Raw genomic sequence first — 9,300 nt, 5'->3', positions numbered from 1 at the left:
ACAATCCGACCGATCCAAGTACCGAACGTACGGCACCTCCGAGTTCAGCACACGTTCAGCTCGATGACGATCCCCGGACTCCGATCCAGCAAAGTGTAGGGGCTGAGTTCCGTCAGCACGACGGCGTGGTGACGATGATGATGCTCTACCGGCGCAGGGCTTCGCCTAAACTCGCGACGATATGACCGAGGTGGAATATGGTGGAGGGGGGCACCGCACACGGCTAAGGAACGATCCGTAGATCAACTTGTGTATCTCTGGGGTGCCCCCCGCCCCCGTATATAAAGGAGCAAGGGGGGAGGCCGGCCGGCCCTTGGGGCGCGCCAAGGAGGGGGAAGTCCTCCTCCTAGTGGGAGTAGGACTCCCCTTTCCTAGTCCAACTAGGAAGGAGGAAGGGGGAAGGAAAGAGAGGTAGAGGGAGAGGGAAAGAGGGGCCGCGCCCCCCTCCCCTAGTCCAATTCGGACTCCCCATGGGAGGGGGCGCGCCACCTCCTGGGCTGCTGCCCTCTCTCTCCCCTCAGGCCCACTAAGGCCCAATACTTCCCCGGGGGGTTCTGGTAACCCCTCCGGCACTCCGGTTTTCTCCGAAATCACCCGGAACACTTCTGGTGTCCGAATATAGTCGTCCAATATATCAATCTTTATTTCTCGACCATTTCGAGACTCCTCGTCATGTCCGTGATCACATCCGGGACTCCGAACAAACTTCGGTACATCAAAACTTATAAACTCATAATAAAATTGTCATCGAAACGTTAAGCGTGCGGACCCTACGGGTTCGAGAACTATGTAGACATGACCTAGAACTATTCTTGGTCAATAACCAATAGCGGAACCTGGATGCTCATATTGGCTCCTACATGTTCTACGAAGATCTTTGTCGGTCAAACCGCATAACAACATACGTTGTTCGCTTTGTCATCGGTATGTTACTTGCCCGAGATTCGATCGTCGGTATCCAATACCTAGTTCAATCTCGTTACCGGCAAGTCTCTTTACTCGCTACATAATGCATCATCCTGCAACTAACTCATTAGTCACATTGCTTGCAAGGCTTATAGTGATGTGCATTACCGAGAGGGCCCAGAGATACCTCTCCGACAATCGGAGTGACAAAACCTAATCTCGAAATACGCCAACCCAACATGTACCTTTGGAGACACCTGTAGTACTCCTTTATAATCACCCAGTTACGTAGTGACGTTTGGTAGCACCCAAAGTGTTCCTCCGGTAAACGGGAGTTGCATAATCTCATAGTTACAGGAACATGTATAAGTCATGAAGAAAGCAATAGGAACATACTAAACGATCAAGTGCTAGGCTAACGGAATGGGTCATGTCAATCACATCATTCTCCTAATGATGTGATCCCGTTAATCAAATGACAACTCTTTTGTCCATGGCTAGGAAACTTAACCATCTTTGATTCAACGAGCTAGTCAAGTAGAGGCATACTAGTGACACTATGTTTGTCTATGTATTCACACATGTATTATGTTTCCGGTTAATACAATTCTAGCATGAATAATAAACATTTATCATGATATAAGGAAATAAATAATAACTTTATTATTGCCTCTAGGGCATATTTCCTTCAAAGCCGTCATGAGTGGATCCTTAGAATCCCATGTGCCTGAGACTTGCTGAGCCACCAAGTCCGAGTCGCCAAAACATCTCACCCGGCTTAAGTTCATCTCCTTAGCCATCCGAGGACCATGGAGAAAGGCTCCATACTTAGCTGCATTGTTAGTATAGGGAAACATCAACCTTAGAACATAACAAAACTTGTCACCTCGAAGGGAAGCTAGGACAACTCCAGTCCCCGAGCTTTCCAATTGCCTGGACTCGTCAAAATGAATAGTCCAATACGTGTTATCTGGCTTCTATTCAGGCATCTGCAGTTCTGTCCAATCGTTGATGAAATCCTCAAGTGCTTGAGACTTGATAGCAGTGCAAGGCACACATTTCAAACCATGAGGTCCAAGCTCAATGGCCCACTTGTCTACCCGCCCTATGGCTTCTCTGTTTTAAATGATATCCCCTAAGGGAGCAGAACTGACCACACTAATGGGATGCCCAGAAAATATTGCTTAAGCTTCCAGCTAGCCATGAACACCCATATACGAGCTTCTGCCGATGTGGATATCTCTGCTTGGACTCAATAAGCACTTCACTGATATAGTAAACCGGCCGTTGAACCGGATACTCCTTGCCTGTGTCCTTCCGTTCTACCACAATAGCTACACTGACAGCTCGGGCGTTAGCATCCACTTATAGTAATAACGGTTCCTTGTCAATGGGAGGAGCAAGGACTGGCGGCTCAGCAAGCTGATTTTTCAAAGCTTCAAACGCGTCGCTAGCCGCATCACTCCAAACAAAGTCATCTGTTTTCTTCATCATCTGATACAGTTGTATGGCCTTCTCACCCAACCGGCTTATGAACCGGCTTAAGGCAGCAATACGACCCGCTAGACGCTGAACATCATTGATACACGCTGGGTTTGCTAGGGAGGTAATGACCTTGATCTTCTCTAGGTTAGCCTTAATGCCTCTGTTAGAAACTAGAAACCCCAAAAGCTTGTCCACTGGCCCACCAAAAACGCACTTGGCCGGATTAAGCATCATGTTGTAGACTCGGAGATTGTCAGAGGTCTCCCTCAAATCTTCTATCAAAGTTTCCTTCTCTCTGGATTTTACCACAATATCATCCACATAAGCATGAACATTGTGCCCAATCTGACTGTGAAGAAAATCTGCACACATTGCTGGTAATTCGCCTGGGCACTCTTGAGCCCAAAAGGCATAGCCACATAGCAGAAGGCTCCAAAGGGAGTAATAAAAGATGTCTTCTCCTGGTCCTTAACTCTCATCTTGATCTGATGATAACTAGAGTAAGCATCCAAAAAACTCAAATGCTCACAACCTGCCGTAGCATCAATGATTTGATCAATATGAGGGAGAGCAAAAGGATCAGCTGGACAAGCTTTGTTTAAGTCCATGTAATCCACACACATACGCTAAGTTTCATTCTTCTTAATCACCAGCACCAGATTAGCCAACCACTCAGGTGAAAGACTTCAACAATGAACCCAGCTGCTAAGAGCCGGGCCACCTCTTCACCAATGGCCTTACGCCTCTCCTCATTGAAGCGGCGAAGGAATTGCTTGACTGGCTTAAATTTCGGATCAATATTGAGAGTGTGCTCAGCGAGTTCCCTCGGTACACCCGACATGTCAGAAGGTTTCCATGCAAAGATGTCCCGGTTCTCACGGATGAACTTGATGAGTGCGCTTTCCTATTTAGGATCTAGATTACCACTACTACTGAACTGCTTGGATGAATTGCCAGGAACAAAGTCAACTAGCTTAGTATCATCAGCCAACTTAAACTTCAAGACGGATCATGCTCTGTAGTTGGCTTTTTCAAAGATGTCATATCCGCCGGGTCAACATTATCCTTGTAAAATTTCAATTCCTCTGTTGCACAAATAGACTTAGCATAAGTAGCATCACCTTCTTCACACTCCAGAGCTATCTTCCGACTTCCCTGCACTGTGATGGTCCCTTTGTAACCCGGCATCTTGAGTTGTAAATAAACATAACACAGTCGTGCCATGAACTTGGCATAAGACGGCCGTCCAAACAGAGCGTGGTACGGGCTCCTGACCTTGACCACTTCAAAGGTTAACTTCCCAGCTCTGGAATCATGCTCATCTCCAAAGGCCACTTCCAGCTCAATCTTGCCTATAGGGTATGCCGACTTACCAGGCACCACTCCATGGAAAACAGTATTGGATGTCTTAAGATTTTTATGGGTTAACCCCATGCGGCAGAAAGTATCATAATAAAGGATATTAATGCTACTACCTCCATCCATGAGTACCTTAGTGAATTTGTATCCACCAACTTGAGGTGCCACCACCAAAGCCAGGTGACCCGGGTTATCGACCCGGGGCGGGTGATCCGCTCGACTCCACATAATGGGCTGCTCAGACCATCGCAAGTAATGGGGAACTATCGGCTCAACGGTGTTCACAGCCCTCTTATGAAGCTTCTAGTCCCGCTTGCATAAACTTGTGGTGAAAACGTGATACTGCCCACTATTCAACTGCTTTGGATGACTTTGATATCCAGATTGATGCTACTGCTGACCCCCTGGCCAGATTGCTGGTTGTAACCGCCTTGATTGCCTTGATGATTTTGATGACCCCGGAAGCCGGAGTTAGAACTGCCACCCCCATAAGTCGGGTCATGAGAACTGCCACCGCCAGAAGCTGAGCCGCCACCCGGCCCATGGTGGTTTTGAAATGAATTAGAATTTTTGAAAGCCCTCATGATTGTACAGTCTTTCCAAAGGTGAGTAGATGGTCTCTCCTGCGTACCATGCTTTGGGCAGGGCTCATTCAGCAACTGCTCAAGAGTGGGGTTTGATCCACCCGACCGAGGAGGAGGCCTCCCCTTACGACGCTGACCATTGTTCTACGTATTGGTATTAGCTACAAAATCTGAGTTACCATCAGCCTTGCACTTGCCGTTGCCCCCCTGATTCGCTGGGTTTTGCTGCGGACCCTTAGCGTTGCCACTCTTCTTTCCCTTTCCTATCTTTTCATCATCAGACTCAGGGTCCTTGGTACCATCAGAATCGACATATTTAATTAGAGCCGCCATCAGCTGCCCCATATCATTACAATCGCGCTTGAGCCACCCCAGCTTCTACTTAAGAGGCAAAAAATGGCAATGTTTCTCCAACATCAACACTGCAGAGCCGACATTGATATTATCAGATGAGTGTATAACAGCCTTGACCTGGCGCACCCAATGGGTCATTGATTCACCATCTTCTTGAGTGCAAGCAAATAAATCCACAATCGACATGGGTTGTTTGCAAGTATCCTTAAAGTTCTGGATAAACCGGGCCTTCAGCTCACCCCAGGACCCGATGGAGTTGGCAGGCAACCCCTTTAACCAAGTACGGGCCGTCCCATCCAGCATCATGGTGAAGTATTTAACACATGCAACATCATTGACCTCCAGAAGTTCCATGGCCATCTCATAACTCTCAATCCACGCCTCAGGGGGTAAGTCAGCTGTGTAGTTAGGCACCTTACGAGGTCCTTTGAAATCCTTGGGCAAACATTCATTACGCAAAGCCGACACCAAATAACATACACCTGTAGTTCTAGAGGTCACATATGCCTCCAGTGAAGCTGTTGGATAAACCGGAAGGGGCTGCTGAGCTGCCTGTTGAGCCGCCTGCTCAGCTTCCTGACACACTCTATCCTGATCGACCAAGTTATGAGCTTCATCACGCGCAAGATCATGCCCACGTGGCTGGTTACGGCATTGTTCATTGCTTGAATCGGCCGGCGAGTCCATGTGTCTGCTATAACTTCGGCTTGGGTGAGGGGTTGAATGAATCCTATCTCGACTATAAGAATATGCATCCTGCTGCACCAATGTAGTTTGAAGAAGCTCCCTAGCCCTTCGTGTTTCAACCGCCGCTGGAGAGTCGCCATCTACTGGGAGAGCCGTCAGTCGGCGGCGCCGCAGCGATCATGTTATCCAAAGGGTTAGAATAATGACCTGGTGGTGTTGGCACATACTGAGGCGGAATATTATTCAAACGAGGTGGCTCCGTCACGTGTGGCTGAACCGGTGTTCCGACCCCAGGTGCTGCTGCAACCCGGTTTGTCTGCAGCGGGTTACTGGTCCCTGCTCCAGGTGTGCAAAAGAGGTTTCTCGCCTCGTAAACCGGAGGTAGACGAGACTTGTGCCTCCTTCTCATGAATTCATTTGAAGTATTTTGATCCATCGTAAGCCAGAAAGCCTCTGACTAAATCCGCTGAGCCTGAGCATGTAGGGCATCCCACTCTGCGGCTATCCTGACGTCCTCTGCCGCCAGGTCTTCCTTGGCTAGTGCTACCTCATCACGTAACTTTGCAATCTCTTCATTATGCTGAGCTTGATTCACCGGGTTGACCTCTCCTATCAACAGATCTGTCAGTCTATCCACTAAAGCCGTCAAAACCTGAGCCGGCGGGTGCACAAGGCCTCCTTCACCAGTTACCATCATCGCTACTGACTCGGAGATCATTGCCGCTACAGTTGAAGAATTCTGACCAGGATGTGTACCGGCCATAAAGATCCCAACCCTATTTGGCGCCTCATAGGGGTCCGGAATACTGTTGCCATCGGAATAGCCCCCGAGCCTGCCATCTTGCAGTTGATACAATGAAGTAGTCTCGCCTGTGGATGACTCACCATCAGAATAGATGGCCATCTCACCGCCAGACATAGATCCTTCATCAAATTCTGCTCCATGGATGACTCCCACGAAGGCACGTTTCACAGCGGGCTGAGCTCGGGCGGGTCTCGCACACTAAGCCGTTTCGATGATGTCGGTGCAGATGTCCGGCTCAGGGCTCGGCTCGCCGATCTTGCCGATGAAGACGTGGATTCCGCCAAAGGGGACCCGGTACCCGTACTCAATTGAGCCGGCCTCGGGGGCCCATCCTGCATCGTTGATGTAGAGCTTGCCACGATGAATCTTGGTCATCCGACCCATAGAGTATCCCTTGATCCCTTAGAAGCTGCCCTTTAAGAACTCGAAACCACCATGCGCTGGCCCCATGGTGGGCGCCAACTGTCGTGGAATAGCCACAGTAGATGTCCTAGTGAAAGGACTTAGTCGTGGAGCCATCGCTACTAGGTTAGCTTAAAGGGGTTAAACGAGACAAAGGTCATAGGACTTTATACTGGTTCGGCCCCTTGCGGTGAAGGTAAAGGCCTAATCCAGTTTGAGGTGGTATTGCTTATGTCTCAATTACCAGGGAGCGAATACGCTTGACTTAGCTTTCGATCTCTCGTTTCTTGCCCTGAACCGCCGGGTCGTCCCTTTATATACACAGGTTGACGCCCAGCGGCTCACGGAGTCCCGGCCGGCTCATAGACAACATGTCCGGCTCGGTGACTACATACACATGCCTTACAATACAAATCTTACATATATGGCGGTTTACTAGTATGGGCCTTAAGTCGCCCTTGGGCCTTGGACCCTTGCCTGTGAACCGCCATCTTCAATATCCTCGTGGGCTTCTATCATGAATCGCCATAGGTATAACCCGGTCTCCTGGGCGGGTCATACCTAATAGTTATATCCCCAACACACTTAGTTTTCATATGGAGCTTTCATACACTTATAGCTGTTAGTGCATTCGTTGCATGGCAATCCCTACTCCTCACATTGATATCAATTGATGGGCATCTCCATAGCCCGTTAGTTAGCCGCGTCGATTTGAGACTTTCTTACTTTTTTGTCATCTTTATATTCACCCTATCATCATGCTCTATTTCACCTGTAGTGCTATATCCATGGCTTGCGCTCATGTATTGCATGAGGGTTGAAAAGCTTAAGCGTGTTAAAAAGTATGAACCAATTGCTTGGCAGACGCCGGGATAGTACATGATTTATACTTTGTGTTAGGAAGACAAAGCATGACAAGGCTATATGATTTTCTAGGGATAGCATGCTTTAGCATTGATATTTTGAAAGACATTATTGTCTATTGCGATGCCACAATATTGATGTCTTTATGTCAAATTATAGTTTGAGTCACTTATATCTTGATATTCATGCCATGACTAGATATATGACAAAGTTTATGCTAGGTAGCATTCCACATAAAAAATTATCTTTTTTATCATTTACCTACTCGAGGACGAGTAGGAATTAAGCTTGGGGTGTTGATACGTCTCTGTCGTATCTTTAATTTTTGATTGTTTCATGCCAATATTATTCAACTTTTACATACTTTTGGCAACTTTTTATATGATTTATTTGGACTAACTTACTTATCCAGTGCCCAGTGCCAGTTCCTGTTTGTTACATGTTTTTGTATCGCAGAAAATCCATATCAAACAAGGTACAAACATGATGAAACTCTACGAGAATTATTTTGGAATATTTGTGAATTTTAGGAGGTGGAATCAACGTAAACGGAGGCCCGAGGCCACCACAACCCACCAGGGCGTGCCACCAGGCCCAGGCGTGCCCTTGTGTATCGCGCCCTCCTCGAAAGTCGGTTGGAGCTATACTTCGGGCACAAGGAAGCTTATATCCAAAAAAACCGTGTAAAAAGATCAGCGCAATCGGAGTTACGGATCTCCGAGAATTTAAGAAACCGTGAAGGGCCAGATCTAGGGCACGCGAAATAGAAGAGAACAGAGAGGGAGATCCAATCTCGGAGGAGCTCTCGCCCCTCCTCCGCCATGGAGTCCATGGACCAGAGGAGGAACCCTCCTCCCATCTAGTGGGAAGGCCAAGGAAGAAGAAGAAGAAGGAGGGGGGCTCTCTCTCCCCCTCTCTCCCGGTGGTGCCGGAGTGCCGCCGGGGCTAGGATCGTGATGGCGATCTACATCAACAATCTTGCTACCGTCAACACCCACTCTCTCCCCCTCTATGTAGCGGTGTAGCACCTCTTCTCTTCGTTGTAATCTCTACTTAAACATGGTACTCAACTCCATATTATTTCCCAATGATCTATGGTTATCCTATGATGTTTGAGTAGATCCGTTTTGTCCTATGGGTTAATCATGATCCTAGTTGGTATGATTGTATATTTTTTTATGGTGATGCCCTACGGTGCCCTCCGTCTCGTGCAAACATGAGGGTCCCCTGCTGTAGGGTGTTGCAATATGTTCATGGTTTGCTTATTGTCAGTGTTGCGCGGGATGACGACAGCCTAAACGCGGGTAAGTGGGTGATGGCGTATGGGAGTAAAGAGGACTTGATACTTAATGCTATGGTTGGGTTTCACGACCTTAATGATCTTTAGTAGTTGCGGATGCTTGCTAGAGTTCCAATCATAAGTGCATATGATCCAAGTATAGAAAGTATGTTAGCTCATGCCTCTCCCTCATATAGAATTGCAAGAATGATTACTGGTACTTGTTATCGATTGCCTAGGGACAAATGACTTCACTAGTGCAGAACCGGCCTTTAGTGCCGGTTCATGACGGCCTTTAGTGCTGGTTCGCCAACCGGCACTTAAGAGTGGGGACTAAAGGCCCCCACCCCCTTTAGTATCGGTTCATTATGAACCGGTGCTAAAGTGCCTCCACGTGGCACGAGCCAGGCCCAGGTGCGTGTAGGACATTAGTACCGGTTGGTAACACCAACCGGTACTAAATGTTTGGGTGTTTTTTTAATTTTTCTTTTAATTTTGTGTTTTCAATTTAATTTAGTGATTGTTTTACATTATAATGAGTTGTTAAATCATTAGGTGAAAGTACCGCGGATTAG

This window comes from Triticum dicoccoides, chromosome 3B, assembly GCF_002162155.2.
Source record: "Triticum dicoccoides isolate Atlit2015 ecotype Zavitan chromosome 3B, WEW_v2.0, whole genome shotgun sequence".
NCBI classification, from domain to species: Eukaryota; Viridiplantae; Streptophyta; class Magnoliopsida; order Poales; family Poaceae; genus Triticum; species Triticum dicoccoides.
The sequence above is the reverse complement of the archived record's forward strand: the minus strand, read 5'-3'. Positions refer to the sequence as shown.